Here is a 16,783-nt window from a genome sequence, read left to right on the forward strand (position 1 = left end):
CGCTCCAAAGTCCAGGCAGCAAAGGGCAAGCAGCCCCATGCGGACACTGCTGCATTGAGGGTCCCAATGGGCAGCATCACCTCAGCCCTGTGCTGGGGCAGGGGGTCAGCCCCATTCCTCCAGTGGGTGCAGGATCCTGCTCCCAGCTCCTCCCCACATGTGAGCCCCACCATAGCCCCTGCATGTGAAAGGTCTCCAGGCTTTGAAGTGCTGGGCTCATTGCAGCCGGGGGGGTTCACACTGTGCTGACACCTCTCTGATGGCTGGTTCCCAGCCTGTGCCATGGGTGCTGCTGGGGGGGAGGGTTTGGTACATGGCCTCCCCATGCCACCAGCCATGTGCCTGCACCGGCACCATGGCAGCAGCGGGATCATGCAGCCGCTCATGGGAGCCACCAGCATCCTGCCACCCCTGGTGCTATGGCACAAGGGATGTGTTGGGCATGACAGGGGCTTTCCTGGGCTCCTGGGTGCACAAGTGTGGTTTGCGGGTGTCCTCCCTCCCTCCCAGGCATGGAGCCCCCCAGTGGGGCACCCCATGGTAAACCAGGCGGCTCTGGAAGGCAGCGGAGCCCCATGGCCCCTCCTCTGAGTGGAAAGGGCATCTTTAGGCTGATCTCTCCTGGTTCCCATCTTCGTGTGCCTGGCTTTGATTCGCGGCTGAGCCCTGTGATAATGTGGCTGCCTGGGAAGGAAGGGAGTAGAAGGAACTGGCTATTATCCTTGGCCCCTCTCCAGGAGGTGTTTTTGCTGGGAGGCACCAAGGTCAGAGCTGGGTGGGAAGCGTTCCCTGAGAGCAGCCCTCACACATGCACCCGGCCATGGTGGGGGGCACACAGGAGCCCCCACTGCACCCAGCAGCGATGCCTCCATCCCGGGTACCAAGCCCTGCATGGGTCCCCATGAGCTGCGTGGTCCCCTCTGTGTGTGCTTGGGGGGATGTGGGTGTTTAAGAGCCCTCTGCAGCTGCTCTGTGGATGAAGCCTCTCCAAATCTTCCTGTTTCCACGCGGAAGGAAGAGGGGGCGGTGGGTGGGAGCCAGGGCTGGGGTGCGGAAAGGGCTTTTTCACCCTCTCTTTGTAATCACTGAGGAATTTGAGCCGGGTGCAGGAGCTCCCAGTCCCGCATCCCATTGCTGTGAGCGCAGAGCTGGCACTGAAACACCTCTGAAACTACCTGCTGGCACCGGTGGCATCCCGGGATGCTGCAACGAGAAGGAGCATGCCCAGGGCTCCCAGAATCCCTGCCCGGATCCGGTGCCCGTGGCACCATGTCCCTCGTGAGTGGTTGCCCTGGGAGAGGCTGATCCCACAGTGTGGATCCAGGTGGCATTGCCAGCACAGCTCCGGGTGCTCGGCTCTGTGCGGCGGTCCAGGAATCCAGTATCGGGTTCGTGCCCGGGCTTGTGCCCATAGAACCACGCTGGGTTTGCCATGCTGCGAGTGATGCTTTCCAGTCATTGCATGTAATGGGTCAGAAGGGCTCTGATCCCGGCCCCTCCACACGCTCCAGGGAGCAATTCCTTTGCTGAGATGGGGACAAGTCCCATGTGCCTCAGCAGGAAAGGAGGAATGGATTAAAAAGCTCAAGGCCAGGTTGGACACAGGGGCTTGGAGCAGCTGCTCCAGTGGAAGGGGTCCCTGCCATGGCAGGGGTTGGAGCTGGATGTGTTTTAAGGTCCCTTCAACACAAAGCATTCCATGATAGGATACAATATGGTTGGGAGAGAAGATGCACATGGAGCACAGGGTGTAAAGATGCCCGCACGGCCCCAGGGCTGGGGGCAAGGCTGGGCTGGGATCTGTCCTTCAGCAAAGCCAGAGTCATGGCCTGCATGTCCCAAAGGAAATAGCGCAGGGACGGGACGGGCTCAGTGCCGGGCACATCGTCACCAGCTCCATAAACCCCATCGGGCTGTGTTTACACAACAGCAAATGTTTCAGTTGGTTTATGGAGCTGGATAAGAGCAGTGCAGGGGCCGGGGCCAGGCTGAGGCACTTGCCCAGCACCTGCTCTGCCCTTGCAGCCCATATAAACGGGACTTCATCTGAATGTGACCCACGTTTTACAGCACCTTTCACCCAGGTACAGTCAGTGTGGGGAGATCTGCTCCCCCAGGACGTTCCCATTGCTGATCCCACGTGTGAGTGACTGAGCTGACTGCACACATGGAGCAGGAATAGCAGCAGCAACCCCGCAATTGAAACCAGTTACATCAGCCTGCGAGGAGGAAAACCCCAGGGTGCCCATGCCGGGAACAGAAGCCGTGTGGGGCAGGGACACGATGGCATCAACCTATTCCTATGCAGCGAGGGCTGGGTGTCCATTGTCCCATCCCAGTCTCAGCACCCTGATGGGACCGAGCTCCACAGTGCTTCCAGGGGGGAAGTTGTCCTCTGCAGGCACTGGAGGTGCTGCCATCCCCACCGGGCCAGGGGGATGGCATGATCAGTGTGCTTTATCCTATCTCTGTCCATTCGCAATCCTCCACTCAGCTATTCAAGAACAAAACAATAATAAATAAATTGGGATTTAGACCATTCCTGTAAATCCAGCCTCATTCTCCAGCGCCCCAGGGAATCGCAGCTTAATCCCATTATGGGGCAGCTTTGGCTGGGATAGTTTTACATCACTGGCTCCATGGCCGGCTCTTTATCTGCTCAGACTTTCCAGGATGCTCTACCCACTTTGATTCAGGCTCCATTACAGAAATCACCCTTTTTCATAGAGCAGGAGCGAGGACGGGGATGCCGGTACCCCTGAGAGAGGGATAACACCAAAGCAGGCAGGGAGGGGAGTGCGGGAGGGATGCAGCCCGATGCCTGCTTCATCCCTCCTGTGTTTATTGAATGGAGAAGAGCACAACACCGATTGCAATGATAAGGAGACGAAAGCATCAAGCAGGAACAGGCGCAGCAGCGACTGAAGCCATCGGGAGCAGCCTGGTTTGTACTGAACAGGCATTTGCCATTAAGAAGAAAAACGCCTGTTTTTATTTAAATAGCCTGGGGCAAATTTCTCCCTAACCCAAGTTTCCCACGCCAGCCCCGTGCTCCAGAGCTGCGTTTTGGCAAATTCTGTCCGGAGCTGTCAAGGCAAAGTATCCGTCAGGATTTATACCAGGGATCGCTGCTCTCACGGAGGGGGTTTTCCAGCCCCTGGAGACATGAAAATCCTTTACAGATGTGCGTTACCTGTTCCTGGTTGCGCTCGAACCGACGCCGTTTTCTTAGCTCGCAGGAACACAAAACATATTCCCAGAGTTGTGCTCATTTAATTGTAACTTATTAAAACTTTGAACCATGTGTGGAGGGTTTGGGTTTGGCCATCGCTGATTGCGTGGATGGGAGCCAGGGCTTCTATTAAAGCCTTTATGAACACTGCTTTTAACAGTACCTAAAATCCCATCACTTTTAACCCCTGAAGACCCCTCACAAGGAAACGTTTCCCTGGGTTTATGTCGTGTTCACCTCTTCTTGCACAGAGATTTACGTTGGATGCTGACTTTTGCCTTCCTGCCTTTGCTTTCTGTTCCTGGTGGGAGCCTCTTGAGGAGGTGTTTGGGATTGAGGAGGTTCCCTGTGAGGGTCTTGCATCAGATCTTCTATACCAGGGGAAGGACAGCACCATCCCACATCAGCGCCTGGATGGAGGGGTCATCCTTGCACTGAGATGCTCGTGCCCCCCATGTCCCCACTGCATAGAATCAGCCTGGAAGGGACCTTAAAGCTCACCCAGCTCAATGACTTAAAGCTCACCCTGCCATGGGCAGGGACCCCTTCCACTGGAGCATCGCGTGACACTGGCACAGGAGGGACCCCAACAGCCCCTTATACCTGGGAATAGCCCCAGTGGGGCTGGGGGCTCTCTGCAGGAGCTGAACACAGGGAGCTTCCCGCATGTGGGGAACAAGCCCGGGCAAGGCACAGCCCTGTTTCCAGGCAGGTAGAGCCGAGTGCTCTGCTTCCTGGGATGGGGAACGGGAGCAGAAGTGTCCATCTCCGGGGGAGTTTGAGTGATGGGAACCTGAGGCTGCCCTCGCGGCTGCCTTGCCTTGGGCTGAGGCTGAAGGTGCTGGCACAGGGTCGTGGTGGCACAGGGATGTGGTGGTACAGGGATGTGGTGGCACAGGGACGAGCTGGCACAGGGATGATGGCACAGGGATGTGGTGGCACAGGGATGATGGCACAGGGATGTGGTGGTACAGGGATGTGGTGGTACAGGGATGTGGTGGCACAGGGATGTGGTGGCACAGGGATGTGGTGGTACAGGGATGTGGTGGTACAGGGATGTGGTGGCACAGGGATGTGGTGGTACAGGGATGTGGTGGTACAGGGATGATGGCACAGGGATGTGGTGGTACAGGGATGTGGTGGCACAGGGATGTGGTGGCACAGGGATGTGGTGGCACAGGGATGTGGTGGCACAGGGATGCTGCTCAGCCAGGGAGGACACAGAGGACACATCCCTCTGCCCGGCTGCTGCTATCCCACTTGAGATGCTGGGAGGATAGAACAGGGAGCACCCGCTGGTAAAGGACAGTGAAGAGCCGTTACAGCCTCATGCCCTTTGGCATCTGTTACTTGCTCTCGAAACACATTGAGAGCCTGGCCTTACCCCTGCTCTATGGTGACAGAGTGAGCCAAGATGCATCCCTGGGATGCTTGAGGGTTTCAGAGGGGTTTGAGCTCCCGCTGGCACTTGAACCCCGAGCACCCCAAGCATCCTCAGAGCCCCACTCCCCATCCCAGGTCAGGGCACTGGTTTGGAGCCCAGATGAATGCAGGAGGAGCAGGGAAGGGGGGAGCACCGCTGCAGGGCTCCCTGCTTTGATCTGAGCAGCAGACTCTGCCCTTGGGTTTGTTTAATTGTTTCACACTTGCTCTGGAAATCGTTTACAACAGGAAGCAGTGGGATAACACCAGGCCTGGCATGGGACATGGGATGGGATGAGCTGGGGGCTGGCGGAGAGGTGCCCTGTGATAAGAGACACAGATGACAGCGGTTTCACCTCCTTCGCATTAACCCATTGCCGACCCTCGCTCCTCTTCCTCTTTCCCAAGCCTACAGCCAGAGGCTGGCAGCCAGCCCCACACATTCCCATATTTAAGACCTGTAAAGAACCATCTGAGGGCTTCCAACAGCTACAGCTCGAGGGGCTCAGGGGCAAATCCAATGGGATTTAGGTACCCCCCAATCCCAGGGGCCTCAGTACCCCCAGTTCTCTGTGCTCTGAGCATTTCCCTCCCCCCTCCCCCCATGTCCTGGGTGAACAGGGTTGGCCCCCACAACTCCATAGGAAACATCAGTCATTAACACCCTGACACAGGCTGTTTCCAGTGGTGGGTACAGCCGCTGAGCACCCCAGTGACACCCACAAACATGAGTTTAAGTGCTTCAGCCCATCCGTGGGCTCAGGGCCTGCAGGGTTTCAGGTGGGACATCCCCACACTCCCACCCCAGCTGCTCCAGAGCAGCTCAGTGTGCTGGGATTGAGCACGGCACAGGCTGGAGGGGGCTATGGGGATGAGGGCTGCATGCGCCGGCAGCCTGGGGAACACCTCATGTTATGGGGCTGCCTCCTGGGTTTGGCTTCCCGACCTTCCCAGTTTATTTGTTTATGTGGATGCGGCTCCTGGGGCTGGGCCTGGTGTTCCCTGCCCCACAGCACACAACAAACAGCACCCGACCCCAGCTCCGGGCACGCTGCCCGTGCTTGTGGAGGGCAGGTAGGAAGTGGTTGGTGTTACCTGTGTGCACCCACAGTGTGGGGCAGATCGAGGGGGAATCCCACCCTGTGCCCTCAAATACACCCTCACCCAGCTCCATGGGATCCCGGGGGATGCTCAGCCAAAGCCTTAGTCCTCCCGGTGCAAACAGCTGCTACAACCGCCCCATTCCCTTGTGTCCCCATGGTTCCCATGCCCAGGGCCCTGCATGGACACACTGCAGGTCAGGGTCCTCCTGTGGTCCCTGGGCAGGTGCTGCAGCCCGTGGGGGCCATGCAGGGGCTGTACTGAGGTTGGTTAAGGGGGTTTCACCAGGGCTGTACTGGGACTGCAATGGGAATGGAGGAAAACACACTGGGATTATGCAGGTGTGCAGGGGGGGCTCCACCAAGGCTGAGATGTGGGCTTGAACTGGAGGGGTCTGGGCTTGCACTGGGATGTCTGGGGGCTGCACTGGGACCATGGAGGTGTCCGAGGCTGCACCGGGGCTCTGTGCTGGCTGGTGAAGGGGGGCCACATTGTGGGGTTGGGGGGCTCCATGTGGGGCTGCACTGTGGGTGTCCGGCGTGCCCGGGCTGTCTGCACGAGGTGGGGCTGCACCGGGGCTGGGGGGGTGTAAACCGTCACTGTGGGTGTTCGGTGGCTGCACCGGGGCTGGGGGGGTGTAAACCTTCACTGTGGGTGTTCGGTGGCTGCACGGGGCAGGGGGCTCCGCACTGGGGTGTCCGGTGGGTCCCGGGTGGAAGGGGCTGCCCTGGGGCTGCCCGCGGGGGTTCCGCGGCCCCCGCAGGGTCCGTCGGTGGCAGGAAGGGGGCTCCCAACTGCGGCCCCTCGGGCCGGGCAGGGAGGAGCGTCCCGGCCCGTCCCGTCCCATCCCATCCCGCCCCATCCCGCCCCCCCCCGCCCGGCCCGCCGGGGCTGAGCAGCCGCGGGAGGCGCCGGCGCTCGGAGTCGCTGCGCTCGGCGCTGGGCGCGGTGTGTGGGGCTCCCTGCGGGGCAGCGCGCACCGGTACCGGTACCGGCTCCGGCCGAGGACCCGGATCTATGCGGCTGTGAGCGGTGGGAGCAGAGCGGGATGGAGCGGCTCCTGGCGCCCGGGCTCATGGTGCTCCTGCTGCCCGCCCTGACGCGAGGTGAGGGCCGCGGCCACGGGCCCCGGACCGGCCCCACCGGAGCCCGGCAGGAAGTTTGCCGAGAGCGGGGCCGGGCGCGGCGTGAGCTCCGGTCCCGGTGTGAGCTCCGGTCCCGGTGTGAGCCCTGGTCCCGGTGTGAGCCCCGGTCCCGGTGTGAGCTCCGGTCCCGGTCGGGCACCGCGGGGAGGCGGCGGAGGAGGGGGTCCGGGGCCGGGGGTCCTCGTGGGAACCGGGGCTCGGGGCCGGGGGGTGCCTGGGAACCGGGCTCAGCTCCTGCGGTGGGAGCCGGAGCTCGGCGCCGCCGGGGGAGCCGAGGCCGGAACCGGGGGGGGGGGAGCGGGGCTCGGCACCGGGGGGGGGGGGTCGGGGCTCGGTGCCCCGCTGGAGGTGGCGCTCGGGGCTTGGCTCCGGGGGGTCCGGGGGCTCTGCCCTCTCTCGCCGTCCTGGGACCGGTCGGAGCGGGGCGCGGACGGGAGCTGGGGCAGGCGGCGCTGGGGCAGGGCTCGGGGCGCGGAGGGGAGCGGAGGGGAGCGCTGGGCACCCGCGTTCCTGCCGCTCGTTCCGCGAGAGCTCTCGGCCGCTTTGCACGTTTCTCTCGGTTTCCTGTTTCTTGAAAGCCCGACGGGGCTCCCGCAAAGCGCGGAGCGACCGCGGGGAGGGACCGGTTGGGGCCGGGGGAAGAGCCCTCAAAGCGGCCGGAGGTGCGGGGCGGAGCGGGGAGCAGCCCCCCCTACCCCCGGGGGGCCGGGGCTCTGCGGTACCCCCGGGGCTCTGCGGTACCCCCGGGGCCCTCCGTACCCCGAGCCGGGGCTGAGCGAGCAGCGTCCTCCGGAGCAGGAGGGTCCTGGGACGGGAAAGCAATGGGGCTCCGGCTCCTTTGCTCCGCACCGGGGCAGCCCGGGCTGAGAACCGAGCCCGGCCCCTCGGAGGCGAAGTTGTGCCGGGCCGGAGCGTTCCCAGCTCCCTGCTCCATCCCTATGGGACAGGGCCCGGAGCGCAGGGGGTGTCCCGGCTGCGGGGGGCTCAGCAGCCGTCTGTGCAGGGGAGAGGCTGTGTTCTGGTGGTGGCAGCACGAAGCTGCAGGCTCTCAATGTGAAACCGCTCGGGCTGCACAGGCGTGTGGCAGAACCGGTTACCGTGAAGAGCGAGCGGGACGGAGCAGGGGAAGAGCGAGCCAGGGTGCAAATCGGAAGCGATTCTGGTGCTTTGAGCGAGTTGCTGTGGTAACTGAGCAGAATTTGGCTCTGAGGGCCAGACAATGAAACCTTTACTCATAGCAAGTTGTGACGGGCGACTCATTTCGGTACCGACTTCACGGTAACCAATGGGCCCTCGGGCGGGTGGTTTTTCCCGAATGGCATTTGTCACTCAAGGGCCTGCTCTGGGGTTTCTCTCTGTCAGCCCTCGCGCTGGAGGAGAGGCCAGAGGCTCCCCCCGAGCCCACCCCGAGCTTATTTTTAGGTAGAGGCTCTCAGCGCCCAGCCCCTGCCTGACTCCATCACCCTGCAGGTGCTGCAGCTCCCGGCTCAGTGGGGCCAGGAGGAGCCTGTCCCCATTCCAAGTGACCCCCCTGCCTCTGGGCCCTGCGCTGTGGGTAACACTCTCCTCCTCTCTGCAGGTTTACGGTGCACGCAGCTTGCTGAATCCTGCCTCAACGGGGGCAAGTGTGAAACTTTCCTCAACGGGACGGAGGTGTGCCAGTAAGTATGGAGGAGCCAGAGGATTTTCATCTTCCCCCGACCAAAGTATTGACATGCATGTTGACTTTGCTTTGAAGGCTCTGGATTTAATAGGGCAAGATGCGTTTTCTTTCCTTGAGTGGCAAGAATAACCTGCTCGTGTAGGAGTCGCCGCGAGTTTGGCAGGATTGGGCTTTGTTCCTCGCTGGGTGGAAAAACATGGGCAAAGGGCCATGTTTTGCTGGTGTTAACCTATGCAGACTGCCCTGCTGATGGAGCAGGAGGTAGGGCCAGCCCACAGCACTCGTTGGACCGTGGGGCAGGGAGGGAGGCTGTCTGTCTGTCTGTCTTCCAACTACTCCCTCCTGGCCCCGAAGCGTTGCCTTTCAGTCCTTGTACCCTGGCTCTTTGGTGTGCAGTGGCCATCTGCAATAAACCCTCAGGAGAGGTTTCATGGTGTGGCTCTGGCTGATGGAGCTGCCCCATTGCTGTCTGTGGGGCATCCCCTGGGGGAGCAGAGCCACCTCCTCCCGCATCCCACTGGCACCGGTGCCAAGCTGGGTCCATCCCGGCATTCCTGGCGGGACCTGGCACCCAGGCCAGAGTTTTCTCCAAGCTGATTGTGGAGAAACGGATGTGTAGAGCGTTGGGACTCTTTGAAGGCCCAACCGACCCACCGCAGCGATGGCCGATTCACTCCCGCTCCCAGGGAACAATAACCACGAGAAGTGAATAAGGCTCCAGCTCCCTTTTAAAAACTATCCCATAAAAGAAATGTGAATGGGCAAGGCTCAGTTTTCCGGCCAGATTTCCCCTCTGCCTGTTGAAGGCAGCCTGAGCTGCGAGCAGGCAGGGAGACGTTCCCACCCACCCCACATTCCCAAAGAGGAAGTCCTCGGCGGAGGAACCTGAAGGCATTTCCAATCCCAACCTGTTGAATGGCTCTTTCCCTTGACAATACGTGCTGCTTTCTCGCACACCCGCCTGGGTGCCGTTACTCTGCCCCACAGCCGGGCACCTCCCACCCCCTTCTCCAAGCGGAGCCCCCCAACCCTTTGGTGCAAATAAATCAGCAAATCAATCAGGCACATGAGCAATTTAATGGACAAAGGCTGGGTCCCTTTGTGAGCCACTAATGAATGCACGCCACTTTTTTCCTGCACAGAAGCCCTTACCAACGCTTGACGCTCTAAATCTTGTTTTCTTTCATTCAAAGAGCGACAGCTGGGATTCGGTCGAAATTCGGCAGCTATTGTTAAGGGAGGCAGATTAATGCTGTGTGACTAATCATGTATGGCTTCCCAGAATGCCCAACCCTCCACCCCCTCCCCAACCTTACACCCCTCCTTCTCCTTGTGGTCATTCTTCCCTTTTTTCCCTTAAGTCTCTGCAACTCCTGATTTACATTTCATGTGCAGATGGTGATGGAATCTAATTAGACCTGATGTGTGCGAGCTCTGTTAGGAGGAGAAGCCTCCAAAGTAGGCTTGGGATGGGTTTTTAAGAGGAAAAGTTAACTTTAAAGCACTCCTTTAGCTGTGAATACCCCCCTGCCCTTGGCTGCAGATAGCTTCATGAGTGCATGTGAGTTACTTCTGCAGCAGACCAAGTTGTGTGCTCAGTGTGTTGAAGCACTTGTCCCGTGCTGGGTACACTCTGTGGGCGATGGGGGCAGATATTCGAGGTGCAGCTTCCCAAGGTCTCAGCTTGCAAAATCCTGGGTTTTCACTTGTTTGAATATCTCTTTCCAAGGAGTTTTGCTTCCAAGCTGCTCGAACAAAGCAGAGCCAAGAGCACAGATACCAGACGCAGGAAAGCTTGGCACTGCCCTTTGGCGCCTGCGGGAAATGCACCATTTTGGCTGCTGGCCACATCTCTGTTCAGGCTGGCACTTAACAAAGTTTGGCCATAAAGCCCCATTGTGCTGCCCCCACAAATCCAATTAGAAAGTGGAGTGAAATGGAGAGCGTACGAGGGAGATGCTGCTCCAGCGGATGAGCGTCCGCTTGGTTGGGTTACGTGAAGACGACTCTGATAACTCCCAACCCCAGCTATCAGCCGTGGGTCGGAAAGGGACTCACCAGTGCGAGACGGGCACCTTTCTGTGCCTTCCTTATGTTACAGTGGTTTGTAAGGCTCCGGGTGCCTTATCTTGCTTGTCCCTTTGCCAGGCAGTCTGGGGCGAGCAGGGCTGGAACTGAGTGGGGAGGACCGAGCAGTTATCGGTTGGAGGGGTCATTAAGCTGCCTCTGGAGCCACTTTCCATGTTGGCAGGGGTAGATGGGTCTTTCAGGGCTGGGACTTCCAGCACAGCCCCATGAGATGTTTCTGTCCCACTCACACCACTGTAAGGTCCGGTTGCAGCTGGTGGCTGCTGCTGACATGTGGTCTCATGGCACTGGGGAGCTGTGGCTTTCCAGAAAAGGCTCTTGCCTCAGTCACAGGCATTTTCCCAGGCAAAATGAGAAGGTTTTCCCAAAAGGTTGGTTTGACTTCTAGCAATAGCTCCTAATTAAGCTGTTGGCTAAGCCTCGTTTTGACTGGCATCCCTGGAAATGAGCAGGGCTCAGTTTAGATTGCTGTGCCATGTGACTGTTATTCCCAGGACCTCCCTTGCTCCGCTAGTTAGAAGCAGATGGCATGAAAGAGGGCTGGGCTTCAAACCCTGCTCCATCAGCCCTTCACCACTGAAGTCAGAGCCTGGGTTGTCATAGTCCTTCCCTGAGAAGCCAAGGAGACAGCAAAGGGAAAGAACAAGTTAAATTAATCCCTTACACTGAAAAGGGGGAAGAGTCAGTTTGCTAAAGTACTTCCTCTGTTTATGAATCAGCACCGTGTTGTAGTTCAGCCGGGGCAATGGCTCCTGAGCTGGTGCCTGTTGCCATCACCAGCTTCCATGGGCAGCAGGCCAGAAACATGGGAAGAAACGTTCAGAGGGGGATTGTTGTGGGAAGAGATGGTTATTTTAGCTCCAGACTCTTTCAGGAGCAGAAGGAAGGCAGAGGAGCGATGGGAGCCCTGCAGCTCCTGTGCCCTTGAGTTATTCAACTGCTCAGTCATTGTTATCTCATTGTAAAGGGCGGAAGTTTCCTTCTGGTTTGGGTTTTCTCATGTGCTTTAACCCGACGTTATTTCCATGAAATAATAACAAAGAAAACGCAGTCTGGGTGCTGGGGAGGAAGAGGGTGGAGTGTGGGACAATCGAGCAGAGGAAGCCCTTCAAGAAGCAGAGCAGTGATTCAGCCATGTTGAGAACTCGTGGTGGCTCGATGGAGTCTGAGCTCATTCTCGGAAAGAACAAGGTGGAAATGGGTAAGAGGGGAGATTACAAACACAAAAGCGTCACCTGCTGCAGATTCCAGTGGAAGGGAAGCTGAGGAGCTCAGCTGGTGAGGTCACTGCTGCTGCAGTGGGAGCTCAGGGCTCCATGGGAATCTCTGTTCACGTCTCCTCTCTGCAAGGTGTTGTGATGGTTTATCAGTTGAATCCCATTAACTTGCCTTGAGAGGCTGTTGGCTGGGATGAGGTTTTGTGCTGGTGTCTTGGATACTTGGTTGTACTGTGTTGGGCAGGAGGCAGAGTGGGTCACGTTCCAGAGGAGATACCTCCATAGGTGTCTCCTGCAGCACAGAGATGAGCAGGAGCAATGGGGTGATGCCTGCTGAGATGAATGTGCTCAGGGCCTCCCCAGGATGGATGCAGAGGGGATGAGGTGTTCACAATGGCCATCGTCACCTGAGGTCAGGGGCTGTTCCTGGGTTCTTGCAGCTCTCAGATGTGTGATGCAGGGGGCTCTGCTCCATGGCAGCTTCTGGAGGTTGTGTGCTCTGTGGTATGGGGTACGCTTTATTCCACCAAAACCTCTTCCATCTCAACCACCTGGTTCCTTGTCTTCCTACCTGCTGGAACCCATGAGATATCCATTTGTTCCAAGTCTGTTCCAGTTTACTGTATGTAGCATGAGGGACACACGTATAAGTCAGTGCAAGATCAAGCTGTTCACCAATTAAGGGCTTGGATAACATAATCAGGAGGCAGTTAGCAAGGTTTAAAATAACATTGTTTGGAAGTTAACCTGCTCTTTCCAGGCCTGGAGGTGGTGACCCTGGTTCTGCTCCTGTTGGGAGGTGCCTGCATGGTCACGGCCTGTGTACATGAGTGGAATGTGAAGTTTATAGAGCATCAATGTGTTTAACAAGGGAGTAGCCTCGGGGTGCACTTGCTGAGAGCTGGTGAGCTCTGGATCTGGATGGAGACTTCTCCATGGTTAACGTGTCGCCAGACTCCAGGCCCTTTGAGACCATGTATTGGGGCTGTGGAGTGGAAGAGCCTTTGGGATATGACTTGAAGCCCTCTGGGAAGGTGGACCTGAAGTGGGGTCTTGGTTGAGTCCTGCTTCTATTCAAGGGGCCAAAAAGGTGTCCAGGGTTCTCCTGCTCCACATGGGGCTGTGGGTTGTGGCTTTGTGTCCAGCCATCCCTGAGGACTGCCTGGCTTCTGCTGCCTGAGATGGAGCTGGGGTGCTTGGGGTGCTCCTTGCTTTGGAGCCCAGGGCTAGAAGGGCCATCAGGACGGGAGGTGATGGTCTGGGGCGATCCCAGATGCTTTCTCAATGGTGTTTTCATCTCATCCCTTGGCACACAAAAGATGATGCTGCAGTCACCCAGCCCAGCAGCTGTGTTGAAATCCCACAAATCCCTGATGCTACCTTGCTGCGTGGTGCCCTCATGAGCCCAGATTTGCTGTGGGGAGGAGGTATCCCAGCTTTCCCAGACCATCGGTCCAGGGCTCCATCCTGCAGTGCTGGGCTCCTTGGGGTTGGCCTCGAAAGGTGTCAGCAGCAGCAGGTTGATGTTACCATCAACCCAAGTACTGCTGACCATGGGTGTTGTGTTGGTGCTTACGCTTTAGTCTGTGGTAAAGCTGCAGCATCTTGCATTGACCAAAGATCTAGAATAAGCACAGAACATCACTCTGGTGTTGAGGAGGATGCTGCAGTTTTGCTTCTTGGGTGCCTGAACATGGAGCAGGGATGTGTGAGGGTCAGAGCCCTGCTTTGGTATCGCTGGCGTTGGCAGGGTCTGGTCATGGTTGCAAAGCTGGGGGTCTAAAGGGCTGTGGAAGCCCCAGTTGGATTTAACAGCACAACTCTCTGCACATCTATTGTATGCAATGTTGGGAGGTCCTTGCAGTACTCTGCTAGGTCTTAGTGACACCAAACCATAGCAGCCCCATGTGTCTGCTTGGAGATGCCCAGCTGGGGATACCCCAGTCCTTACTTTGGTATCTGAGTGTTGCTGGTAGAGCTGCTCTGTGCTGCTTCCAGAGGCACACAGAGGTGTGATGGTGCCTGGTCAGACTCACACATGTCTGGACTCTGCTTTCCTCAGTGTGTGGCAGTGCCAGGAGCTGTTGCAGTGCCTCTGTCTATAGCTCTAGGGTGTAGAGTCAGGTCCCTCCTCTCACCCCCCATGGGCAGGGGTCTGCCCTACAGGATGCTCTTGGGGGTTCCCAGATATGTCAAGCCAGGATCTCTTAGTGCCTCAGTTTACCTCCATTTGCTGTTGCTTGTCTTAGCATTAAAACATGTTTAGGTGCAACATGAAGCATCACAACCTGTCAGGAGCATCCTGGCTCCTGAAGGTGAATAACTGTGCCCCATCCCTGGCAGTGTCCAAGGCCAGGTTGGCCAGGGCTTGGGACAAGCTGCTCTAGTGGAAGGTGTCCCTGTCCATGGCAGCAGCTGGAGATGGATGAGCTTCAAGGTCTCTTCAACCCAAACCAGTCTGGGATTCTATAATTAGGTGATAGAGGTGCCTGCTGGTAATGCAGTGCTTGGTGTGCGAGGTGCAGGAGCAGGACTAAAGCCTATAGAAGGAGTTGAGAATGGGGAGTAGACATTTGGCTGGGCCACATGGGCAGCTCTGCCTCAGGATAGAACATACTCAGCTGGAATGGACCTAAAATGACCATCCAGCCCAATTGACAGGGCAGCATCCCACCCACTGCTCCACACTGGGAGCATGATGCCAGTGGGATGTGAGCAGTGTGCACTTCCCTCACACAGTGGTAGTTAATGTCTACCTCAGGCTTTCACCCGTCTCGCCCTCCCCTTCCCCCACGGCACCCGGAGTTAATATTGGAAAAGCCAGTTAAACAGTTAATGTTTAGGGCCTGGTTATGGGGCTCTTGCCCATTTCCAGCGAGGCAGCAGAGCTGCATTTTAATGGGAAACTTTCATGCTCAGTCGAGTTGCAAAAATTTATTTGTGCAGAAGTCATTTTCTTTTAACAAGTTTTCAGCCTAATTCCTTCCCCAGAATCTGAATTTAATGGTATTTATATGGGAAATGGATTTATTAAGTTTTAATGACGCTATAGCATTGCCCCTATTTAATAGAAGGGGCACCCCGCAGGCGAGCAGCCTGGTGGTGGTGGGCTGGGAGCCTGTGGCTTTGGGCTTGATCTAAAGTCAGTGTAGCAGAGAGCAGCAGTGCCAGGCTGTGCTGGGACCTCCAGGGCTGTGCAGGATCAGTCCCAGGCTGTTGCAAGAGCTGGGCCTGAGCCATGTGTCCTGCTCATTCCTCCTCATCCTCCTCTGTGGCTCCTGGCATGATGTGTCCACCACAACTCTTCCCAAGGAGAGCAATGAAAGGGGCCTTTGGCCATGTCCTTGTGCTGAGAGAGCCAGCATCAGCAGGGCAATGGGGACCCCAAGGACCACACTGCCCTTGAGGGGGTTGAGTGTTTGTAATGAGCAGTGGTTTATTTTCAGGAGGAAGGAAGGAAATCATCCTGTTGATGAGCAGCCATGGAGGAGAGCATGTCCCAGTGCTCCCACCCCACTGGTGCATCCTTGTGCAGGGGGATAGGAAAAAGGCCTCCCAAAGACAATGTGGGGTAACCCACTGGACAGCTCTTTTGGGGCTGGTGGTGGAGGAATGTGGCTGTTGAGAGAGGACCGAGAGCGGGGCATGGACCAAGAGTGGGACATGGACCAAGAATGGGGCATGGACCAAGAATGGGGCATGGACTGAGAATGGGGCATGGACTGAGAATGGGGCATGGACCGAGAATGGGGCATGGACCGAGAATGGGGCATGGACCGAGAATGGGGCATGGACCGAGAATGGGGCATGAACCAGCAGTGGGACGTGCGCTGCCACCGGCTCCCGCTGCCCATCAGCTTTGGGGCAGGCTGGGAGAGTGACCCTGCAGGGAGCATCCCGGAGGAGGGGGGGCCTCTCCGCAGCCCCTATTAACATGTCAGACACAGCCCTGCGAGTCAAAAGGCAGGGCGACAGACGGCCCTTTCACAGCGCTGCTGCTCCCCACAAAAGGGGGGTTTCCAGGGGAGGGGGCAGGAATGCAGGCTGCGGCCGGAGGGCAGAGCCGCCCCCATTGTCCCTGCTCCCTCGGCGAGGGCGTCATGTTGACACAGGGATCGCTGCCGCAAACGGTGTCGGAGGCAGAGCCTTCCCTCCCTCCGTCCCTGTTTCCTTGGTTAAACTGGGCAGCAACACAAATCCCAGGACACAGATCCCTATGGACTGCTCTGAGGTGCTTCACTTCCCTCGGGCCATAGCTTCCAATGGGTGAGGGGTTTGTTAATCACTGGATTTGGGAGCTTTGCTTTGCTTGCAAAGAGAAACCAGCAGCTTCATGGCTGGGGGAGATGGACCCGTTGCTGTTTGGCCATTGCTGTCTTTGCTTCAGCATCTCGTCCCGGTTTGAATTGCTTTGGCTTTTGGTAGGGTTTGTGCCGCAGGGGCACACGTGTGCTCTGCAGGACCCCCCTCTCCTCCTGTTTATAAATATCAGAGCTAAATATAGCTTGTTTAAACTCTTGGTGCCTGTGCAGATCCTAATCTCAGGTTTTATGTTCAGGATTAGGAGAGTGGGATGCTGGGGTCACGCGTGGCCCGGGTGGGAGTTTTCCATATTTGGCTCTCAGGGAGCGCTGTGTTTGGCCAAAACTTGGTTTGAGGGTGAAAGGGAAAAGAATAAGAGAGCTCATCATTGCTTAGTGTGATGGTGACCCTGGCACCGGTGTGTGCCAGAGCTCCCAGTGGGAACTCACCCTGTGCTGGCATCCAGAGCTGGTGAAAATGGGCATTTACAGTTTTGAGGGAGAATGATGACAAATGGGAGCTCAGAGCAGGGAGAGGTTGCAGCGGATGCTCCCCAGTGCCAGAGCTGCTGGGCAGCACCATGGAGGGGGAGAGCCAGGTCACTTCATAGTGT

This window comes from Melopsittacus undulatus, chromosome 11 (genome assembly GCF_012275295.1).
Source record: "Melopsittacus undulatus isolate bMelUnd1 chromosome 11, bMelUnd1.mat.Z, whole genome shotgun sequence".
Lineage (NCBI taxonomy): Eukaryota > Metazoa > Chordata > Aves > Psittaciformes > Psittaculidae > Melopsittacus > Melopsittacus undulatus.